Below are 11046 nucleotides of genomic sequence, written 5' to 3' on the forward strand. Positions count from 1 at the left end.
TTTAGAAATTATCTAGCTTGGCTTCCCATTTAACAGGTGAATAAACTGAAGCTCAGGGAAGGCATGAATGGGAGGGAAGGCAGGAATGGGACAGTACAGGATGATTATTCATGGACTTTTGAAGTCAATGATCAAATACTGGTTCTGCTACCTTGTGGCTAAGTGAAGTTGAGCCAGTTGTGCAACTCTCTGAGTCTCAATTTCCTCATTTATAAAACAGAGATTATAATATCAACAACTAAAAAATAAAATAATATCAACAACTATCACATAGTCATTTGCAAAAATTACATGAAATAATGTTTCAAGTGTTAGAGCAGAGATTGACAAACCTAAGTTTTCAACTTCATGGGGAAATAATGGTGATGGTGACAATGATGATCATGATAATGTGGTTGCCCCAAGCCCACATGCAAGGTAACAGGAAAAACCAAAAAACCAACAAATGCCAGTTTGTGTCTTCTAGTCTGATGCTCTGATCCATGTTTCCTGCACTAGTTCAACAATAAATGCAACTTGCTACAAGTTTACATTTTATTTCAATATATATAAGTCTCATCAAAGACTCTAGAAATGAACATCTCTAAAATTGTCAGAAGGTATGGCTTCCCTGGCAGCTCAGCTAGTAAGGAGTCTGCCTGCAATGCAGGAGATCCCAGTTCTATTCCTGGGTCAGAAAGATCTGCCGGAGAAGGGAGAGGCTACCCACTCCAGTATTCCTGGGCTTCATGGTGGCTCAGCTGGTAAAGAATCCGCCTGTAGTACCGGAGACCTGGGTTCGACCCCTGGATTGGGAAGATCCCCTGGAGAAGGGAACAGCTACCAACTCCAGTATTCTGGGCTAGAGAATTCTTTGGACTGTATAGTCCATGAGGTCGCAAAGAGTCAGACATGACTGAGCGATTTTCACTTTCACTTTTTCACACAGGATGAAGTCACCAAACATCATAGTTTCTCCTTGCTATGGGCCTATTAGGAACTAATTTATCAACAACTTGTCCTCAAGATGAAGTTATAAAGAGCCTGGTCCTTTATTCTGAATGAAGCCGAGGTCCCCAAACGCTACTTGGCTTGTGTGGGGGGCGCACACCTTGCTTTGCTGTGAGAAGCTCTTACTTCCCTGTTTCGTTTGGTTCTGAGTCGTGTTGCACTAGGTCCATGTGTCGTTTCCTCTGCCCTCTCAGTGTCCTCCTGGCCCAGCACACCAGACGGCAGCTGCGTGTCTCCTGCAGGTTTCCATTTTGGCACATGCTCAAACTCATGCCCCAGCTCAAGCTCAGATCCGTGTAGGAAACTGGCTGTTTCCCAGGGCTTCGTTGTTTCATTGGTGTCCTTCAATGTCTGGAATTTCTACCTCTATAGGCCCCAGTTTCAATTAAAAAAAAATAAGCCTGGAGAATTTGCAAAGCATAGCCTGAAGTGCCAATGTGAAAAAAAGCAGGGACAGTTAGGGAAAGGCATCTTTTCTTCCACTTTTAAATTCATTCTGGATAAAAGGTCATCAACATAATGTACCCACTGAATGGAACTTGTGCCTCCATTCAAGCTAATGTGGAAATTTACATTTTTTCTTGAATTTTAAGATATTCTCTTGGAAAAGCTTCTTCTTGTAAAAAAAAAAAAAAAACTATCCATTTCTCTATTTCTCATTCTTGTTTAGGAATCTGGATTTACAATGTCACAGGCAATATTGGAAAAGTATTCTACCAACTGATCATACACCATATGTCTAGAATGGTAATTAGCAGACCCCTCTTGCACCCCAAGAACATCTGTCTCAGTTTACTTCCAGTCTATTTAGAGCCATAGCATCATTATCACCTAGATCTTGATCCTCTGTTGTTTCCATCAACATATTTATTTAAAATCTTCTATTTAAGATGTATAGATAAAGCTCTGAGCATTTCCTAAGCGATGGGTCAGAAAAAGGGTTGAGATGTCCATGCTAATTTTAGATTATTTTAGTGGTCAGTCTACCTGAATGTCAAGTTGCTAGAATCTGCCCCTTCCTGGCAACTTGCTTTACCGAAAGCTCCTAGCTTGCAAGAGGAGTTTCTCATCAGCATCTTAAAAAGCACACACACACACACACACACACACACACACACACACACACACACCACATTTTCTATTCAACAGAAAGTAAAGAGAAACAGAGTTGGGGTTTTTTGCCAGTCTATCTACTTTTGATGTCCAAGGAGGAATGTCTATTTCCCCTACAAGTCCTGGGGCCTACCTTCTTATAATGATTCTTGTGAACAGAAGTTGGCAATTTTGTAACAATAGAGATAATTCTTCATCCTGTTGATGTTAAAATAAAGCTTTTCTGAGCTTCTCAGATTATAAAGACCTCAACACACTTAAGGAATGCACATAGACTCAGCATAAAAAGCAAAAAAGGGGAAAGCTCTATAGAATTCAAGAAGTTGTGTTTCACAAATTGGAAACTGGATAGAAACTGTTAATTGCCAAAAACTTGCTTTGTTCCAAGAGAAAGACAGTAATGCATCGCTTCATAATTTTTTTTAAGATTTTTTTAAATGTAGACTGGTTTTAAAGTCTTTATTGAATTTGTTACAATATTGCTTCTGTTTCATGTTGTGTTTTTCTTTGGCCCTGGGTCATGTGGGAGCTTAGCTCCCCAACCAAGCATTGAACCCATACCCTCTACACTGGAATGTAAAATCTTAACTACTGGACCACCGGGGCAGTCCTGACTGGTTCATGCTTATACTTAATACAGCCTCAGGGCTTCCCTGGTGGCGCAGATGGATCTGCCTGCAATGCAAGAGATGTGAGTTCAATCCCTGGGTCAGGAAGATCCCCTGGAGAAGGAAATGGCTACTCCCTCCAGTATTCTTGCCTGGAGAATTCCATGGACAGAGGAGCCTGGCAGGCTACAGTCCATGGGGTTGCAAAGAATCAGACATGACTGAGCTATTGGTGCACACAATTAAGACCATGGCATAATTTTATCACTAGTGATCAAGATTGTTTTCCACCACATATCTCGATAAAAATGCTTTCCTGGTACAGTAGTTTCACACACAAATCTATACAAAACACACACAAAACACATAGTAAGAAATGGAAAATTAGTGGTAAGAGAGCACATTGTGGTACATGTCTATCCCACTGCCAGCAGCTTCAACTTCAAAATCTATTCCACTACATTGTCCTGCAATTTTCACATGGAAAAATTAATCATGAATGTTGCAAATTTTTCACTGGAAAATATCACTGAAATAATATTTCCTAACTTGGAATCCAAGCTTTCCTATACTACTGGGTTCAATATTTATACTGGTTGCTAGGCTGTGAAGTTTATCAGCTGAAGCTCCTCTTAACTAAGCAACTGCTGCTGCTGCTGCTGCTAAGTCACTTCAGTTGTGTCCTACTCTGTGCGACCCCATAGACAGCAGCCCACCAGGCTCCCCCATCCCTAGGATTCTCCAGGCAAGAACACCAGAGTGGGTTGCCATTTCCTTCTCCAATGCATGAAAGTGAAAAGTGAAAGTGAAGTCGCTCAGTTGTATCTGACTCTTAGCAGCCCCATGGACTGCAGCCTGCCAGGCTCCTCCAACCATAGGATTTTCCAGGCAAGAGTACTGGAGTGGGGTGCCATAGGTAAAGTAAAAGTCTGACTACAACTCAGTTCTTCACTCTTCTTTTAACTTAATCCATGACCAAAAAAAAAAAAAGTCCAATAGGTTAATTTCTGTGCTCATAAATTACATCAACTACTTTGATTTCTAATTTATTTTCAAAAGTACCAGCACATTAAACTGTAGGAACATTAAAGCAAATAGAAATTCAACTCAACACACAAACTGTGAATCAATGCTTAAATTTGAAGACTAGAAAGGATTGTATAAAGTAATGGTTTTCCAGTTTGGTTCATGGAGCACTGGGGATTCTGAAGAAGTGTACAGAGTACTGCCTTTGCTATATAGTGGTAAGTGATTCAACCAGATTCAGACACAATCTCTCAGCGCCAGTCTGAGCTACATAGTATGTCCAGTGCATTTGTCACAGCAGGGTGTTTTGCAAATATTTCACTCTGGACCACATCATGTATCAATTTAGACTGGTCAGAGATTATGGCAAAAGGCAGGAAGACAAAGGTTTTGGCTTTGCTCTTCAGCTCATGATTATTAAAATATATGCTTTAGGGGTTTTCTCAGGGGAATATCATTGATCCTTTAGAGAAAACTGTTGATTGGCATATCTGCTTAAGATCTCATCACGTCTTGAAACACTACTATGTGTAAGAGACTATGATTTATAAAATGTCAGTGACAATAAACTTAAATTGACAATAAGCTTCAGAGGTAGATATTATCATCTGGGGATCCAGACAGATGGAGTAATCTCCCCATATGCTCAGAAACAGATTCAGGGCTTACATGACTTTCAAGCCATATTCACTCTAAAATGCTGCTTACCATAAAGCAGCACTTTAAACTGAATCATTATCTTCCCAAATGGGGCAAAAATTGGTTTGGTGGAAGCAAAGATGTCTTGGCTATTACAGCAGTTTGTGGCCCTGCAAAGGGTCACAGTACATGAGCAAAATGCAGTTTACCTATGATTTTAAGATTTCACAGGGAGTAGAGATAAATAGGAAAAAAAAGATGTCTAAGAATATTCCTTGGATGGGTTTGGAAAAGAGGCTGAAATATATTTACATAAAGGTACTACATTTAATATTTTCCTTTTATCCTATTTGGAATTTATTTTCTAATAGCATTCTAGCCTTTTATAAATATCTATTGAATTGTCAAGGTTACACTGGTGACCTAAAGGAATATAATCTGTCTTCACAGCACTACATCCTAGTGCTTATCTGTCTGACTTCTGTCCATTTAATTATATTCTCCCTCTAGAAATTTCATTTCATGTTGAATTTTATTAATCAGAATTTTTCTTATCCCCTATTTTATCCTACTAACTGGATTGCCCTTTGTTACTTTATTTGCCCTTTTCTTATCACAGGAACAAATGAAACTCATAGGTTTTTATCACTGTTCTTAAGTGAGGTCAAGGTCAGTCTTTAAATTGAGAAAAATTCATCATCATATACATAACACCTACTTAAATTATCTTTCATTTAAGAATTCTACTGGCTTGGTCTTTTGAAACACAGTCCATATAAACATATTTGGAACTGATTTCTTTTTGTTCCAAATAAGGCAAATGAAAGATATAAGTAGATTTCCGTATTGGTACACAACCTTGCCTGGGGGAATATCCCCCATCATTTATCTTAAAAGTATCTCAATAGTCTTCGCAGAGGTTTGATTCTAGGGGATGAACAGAACCCCTCTACTATGTGCCTTTTAATCCATAAAAAAGCAATGTCAGCCCTGGAGCCCAGATCAAGCATTAAGAAGGCTAAAAGCTTCAGAGGTAATAACTACAATGGGAGTAGAAAGGATATTACATTGAACAGGAACTATAAGGTTTGCAAAACTTTTTAAATTGTTTCTGTCTCTAAATATCCTAAAATATCAGACTCTTTGCAATTAAGAAATTCAAAGTATATTCTAGCCAAACTGCTGAATTGAAAGGATTGGCAGACTCAAGAATTGACAAAACTTAAAATATTATTATGCCATCAATTTATCTATCTATAAAGTATACACAAGGGCTTCCCAGGTGACTCAGGGGTAAAGAATCTGCCTGCCAATGCAGGAGACGTAGGTTCAATATTTGGGTGGGGAAGATCCCTGGAGGAGGGCATTGCAACCCACTCTAGTATTCTTGCCTGGAGAATCCCAAGGACAGAGGAGCTTGGTGGGCTACAGTCCATGGGGGTCACAAAGAGTCAGACATGACTGAGTGACTGAGCACAAAGTATATACATACTTTTTAATTTGCCTTCATCAATCAGAACACGTAGTATTTGGCCATCCTTTGTGAAGAAAAACCATGGTCTAAGCAAGCAAGGATTCTCTCTCCACTTGTTCTACAAAGACCCTCCTTTTACCCAGAAGATAATCTCCTGATTCTAATACAATCCAGGGGTATTACAGATGAAAGTTCTCCTGAAGAGTAGCAGGAAATTCACACTTTGTTATTGGAATGATGTTATCATGTCATGAATTGCATATCATCATAATATCCAAATCAATCCTTTCAACAAAATACTGCTACTGCTGCTGCTGCTGCTGCTGCTACTGCTGCTGCTAGGTCACTTCATTCATGCCCGACTCTGTGCAACCCCATAGATGGCTCCCTCATCCCTGGGATTCTCCAGGCAAGAATACTGGAGTGGGTTGCCATTTCCTTCTCCAAGGCATGCATGCATGCTAAGTCACGTCAGTCGTGTCCGACTCTGTGCGACCCTATGGACAGCAGCCCACCAGTCTCTCTGTCACAGGATTCTCCAGGCAAAAATACTGGAGTGGGTTGCCATTTCCTTCTCCACAATAAAACATTACTGAATGCCTACTGCATAAGCCACATAATCAGCCTCCCACATCATAATCTACAGGAGATGTTTTCCTTTGAAGATCTAACTTTAACAATTTTTCATGAATTTTGGTTAATACCTCAGTGAGAGTTCTTAGGAGACACATCAGTTGATCCTTAATTAGGCAAATGAAGACTATTTGCTAAAAAAAAAAAAAAAATCTTTTTAGTGTAAAGACATGACTTTAGAACCATTCTGTTTAAAGAGCGGGCTCCCTAGGTGGCGTTAGTAGTAGAGAATACTTCTGCCAATGCTGGAGACAAAAGGGATGCACATTTGATACCTGGATAAGGAAGATCTGCCAGAGAAGGGAATGGCAGCCCACTCCAGTATTCTTGCCTGGAGAATTCCATGGACAGAGCAGCCTGGTGGGCTACAGTCCATGGAGTCACAAAGAGTCAAACAGGACTGAGTGACTGAGCACACTGTTTAGAGGGTGTGTGTGTGTGTGTGTGTGTGTGTGTATGAAAGTTGCTCAGTCATGTCTGACTCTTTGTGACTCTTTGGATGTAGCCTGCCAGGCTTCTCTGTCCTTGGGATTTCCCAGGCAAGAGTACTGGAGTGAGTAGCCATTCCCTTCTCCAGGGGATCTTCCCAACCCAGGGATCAACTCCAGGTCTCCTGCATTGCAGGTAGATTCTTTAGCATCGAGGTCTCAGATAATAAGCCCAAGTTTAGCTTGACTGGGCTTACCTTATACACACTAAGGAAACCAGAATTGAAAGAAACACATATATCCCAATGTTCATTGCAGCACTGTTTACAGTAGCTAGGACATGGAAGCAAACTACATGTCCATCGGCAAATGGCTAAGAAAGTCATGGTACATATACACAATGGAATAATACTCAGTCATTAAAAAGAACACATTTGAGTCAGTTCTAATAAGGTGGATGAAACTGGAGCCTATTATACAGAGTGAAGTAAGTCAGAAAGAAAAACAACAATACAATATATTGATGCAAAAATATGGAATTTAGAAAGATGGTAACAATGACTCTATATACAAGACAGCAAAAGAGACAGATGTAAAGAACAGACTTTTGGACTCTGTGGGATAAGGCGAGGGTGGGATGATTTGAGAGAATAGCACTGAAACATGCATATTACCATATGTGAAGTAGATGACCAGTCCTAGTTCGATGCATGAGACAGGGCACTCAAATCTGGTACACTAGGACAACCCAGAGGGATGGGGTGGGGAGGGAGACAGGAGGGGGTTTGGGGACTGGGGGACCCATGTACACCTGTGGCTGATTCATATCAATGTATGGCAAAAATGTGGTCTACTGGAGAAGGCAATGGCACACCACTTCAGTATTCTTGCCTTGAGAACCCCGTGAACAGTATGAAAAGGCAAAAAGATATGACACTGAAAGGCGAACTCCCCAGTTCAGTAGGTGTCCAATATGCTCCTGGAGAAGAGTGGAGAAATAACTCCAGAAAGAATGCAAAGACGAAGCCAAAGCAAAAGTAACACCCATTTGTGGATGTGACAGGTGATGGAAGTAAAGTCCGATGCTGAAAAACAGCAATATTGCATATGAACCTGGAATGTTAGGTCCATGAATCAAGGCAAATTGGAAGCGGTCAAAGAGGAGGTGGCAAGGCAAGGGTGAACATCGACATTTTAGGAATCAGTGAACTAAAATGGACTAGAATGTGTGAATTTAACTCAGATGACCATTATATCTACTACTGTGGGCAACAATCCCTTAGAAGAAACAGAGTAACCCTCATAATCAACAAGAGAGTCCAAAGTGAAGTCCTTGGGTGCAATCTCAAAAAAGACAGAATGATCTCTGTTCGTTTCTAAGGCAAACCATTCAATATCATGGTAATCCAAGTCTATGGCCCAACCAGTAATGCTGAAGAAGCTGAAGTTGAATGGTTCTATGAAGACCTACAAGACCTTCTAGAACTAACACCAAAAAAAGATGTCCTTTTCATTATAGGGGACTGGAATGCAAAAGGAGGAAGTCAAGAACACCTGGAGTAACAGGCAAATTTGGCCTTGGAGTACAAAATGAAGCAGGGCAAAGGCTAACAGAGTTTTGCCAAGAGAACGTACTGGTCATAGAAAACATCCTCCTCCAATAACACAAGAGAAGACTCTATACATGGACATCACCAGATGGTCAATACCAAAATCAGATTGATTATATTCTTTGCAGCCAAAGATGGGAAAGCTGTATACAGTCAGGAAAAACAAGACTGGGAGCTAACTATGGCTCAGATCACGAACTTCTTATTGCCAAATTCAGACTTAAATTAAAGAAAGTAGGGGAAACCATTAGACCGTTTAGGTATGACCTAAATCAAATCCCTTACGATTATGCAGTGGAAGTGAGAAATAGATTCAAAGGATTAGATCTGATAGACAGAGTGCCTGAAGAACTATGGACGGAGGTTTGTGCCATTGTACAGGAGACAGGGAGCAAGACCATCCCCAAGAAAAAGAAATGCAAAAAAGCAAAATGGCTCTCTGAGGAGGCCTTACAAATAGCTGTGTAAAGAAGAGAAGTGAAAAGCAAAGGAGAAGAGGAAAGATACAAGCATTTGAATGCAGAGTTCCAAAGAATAGCAAGAAGAGATAAGAAAGCCTTCCTCAGTGATCAATGCAAAGAAATAGAGGAAAAGAACAGAATGGGAAAGACTAGAGATCTCTTCAAGAAAATTAGAGATACCAAGGGAACATTTCATGCAAAGATGGGCTCGATAAAGGACAGAAATGATATGGACCTGACAGAAGCAGAAGATATTAAGAAGAGTTGGCAAGAATACACAGAAGAACTGTACAACAAAGATCTTCACGACCCAGACAATCACAATGGTGTGATCACTCACCTAGAGCCAGACATCCTGGAACGTAAAGTCAAGTGGGCCTTAGAAAGTATCACTACGAACAAAGCTAGTGGAGGTGATGGAATTCCAGTTGAGCTATTTCAAATCCTGAAAGGTGAGTCTTTATAGCAGAATCTAAACAGCTTGGAGGAGGCCAGCTCATCTGTAAAGATAGGATTCATGGAGTAGGCAAGCCCTTCTCCCAGAGAGAGTGTGAATGCACTCTGCCCTCCTGCAGTCTGGGTGCCTCACAGTTTAGTCTTAATGACCCAACTGCCTGGTGTGGTGGTGGTCTTGTCACAGTTTTATCCATGGGCAATGTGGTCAGGAAGAAATCTTTCCCCAGACCAGTTTTCTGGGACTCTGTGCGTGACACCAAGGAGAAAACATGTTGTCAAGTTTATGTGCAGCTTCCCCGGTGACTAGACAGTAAAGAATCCACCTGCAGTGAGGAAGACCTGGGTTTGATCCCTGAGTTGGGAAGATTCTCTGGAGGAGGGCATGGCAACCCACTCCAGTATTCTTGCCTGGAGAATTCCCATGGACAGGGGAGCCTGATGGGCTACAGTCCATGGAATCACAAAGAGCTGGACACAACTGATCAACTAAGCACAACAACATAAAGGAGTAATGCTGAATGGAAGCCTGTGGAATGTTAACTGATTTATAAATACCTGGAATATTTCCATGAAACTTGACTCTCATTTTGGGTCTTTAATGAGAACCAACTCACACACTCTCAAATTCTCTGAGAACTCTTTCTATGTCCTATATCCTTTCTTCCGATATTTATTTTTGAAATTGAAAGCATGAGTCGCTCAGTCATGTCTGACTCTCTGCGATCACATGGACTGCAGCACGCCAGGCTCCCCTACCCTTCACTATCTCCCAGAGTTTGCTCAAACTCACGTCCATTCTGTCAGTGATGCCGTCCAACCATCTCATCCTCTGTCACCCCCTTTTCCTGATGTGAAGCGTCAACTCACTGGGAAAGACGCTGATGCTGGGAAAGATTGAGGGCAGGAGGAGAAGGGTTAGTTTTGAACTTACTAAATTTAAGCTGCCTATTAGAAGCCCAAGTGAAGATGTCAGGAGATCTTGCTGATTCTAGGAGACAGGAGTCTGGAGTTCAGGCAAGAGCTTCAGGCTGGAAATGTAAATTTAGACATTGTCGGTGTGTATCTGGTACTTAACATCATGAAATTATCTGGAGAATAGCAGTAGATTCTAAAAATAAGAGATCCAGGAACTGAGGTCTGAGAAGATACGACAACTACATTTGAAAGAAGGAGCTAGGGAAATGCTATTGTAACAGAGAAAGGGTCCCTGTTTCCAACCAACCCAAAGGCTTTGGGAAACAGGGATAAAGTGGATGGGATGCATGCCAAAATAACTGGCTTTATGCCTTTATTTATCCTACCCAGAGGGCATCTTAACACAGACTGAGATTCAGTGAGATTTTCATTTTTGTGAATGGATCTATTAGCCTTAAGTATCAGAAAGCCTAGATTCAAATTGGAATAAATGATAAGAGGACAATTTATATCATATGACAATGAACCTACAAGAAGAGCAGGGCAGGGAACAGCTTCCCTAAAGTTCTCCTTCCTCTGCCGTCTCCCCAGCAGTGATTTAGACTTCAGGAAACTATCAAGATGGTCACACGACTCCTGACCTCACAGCCAGACCACATCCAGGAAAAGGAAAACAGATGAATTCCTCTAGAG

The sequence above is a fragment of the Capra hircus genome, chromosome 24, assembly GCF_001704415.2.
Source record: "Capra hircus breed San Clemente chromosome 24, ASM170441v1, whole genome shotgun sequence".
In the NCBI taxonomy this organism is placed as follows: domain Eukaryota; kingdom Metazoa; phylum Chordata; class Mammalia; order Artiodactyla; family Bovidae; genus Capra; species Capra hircus.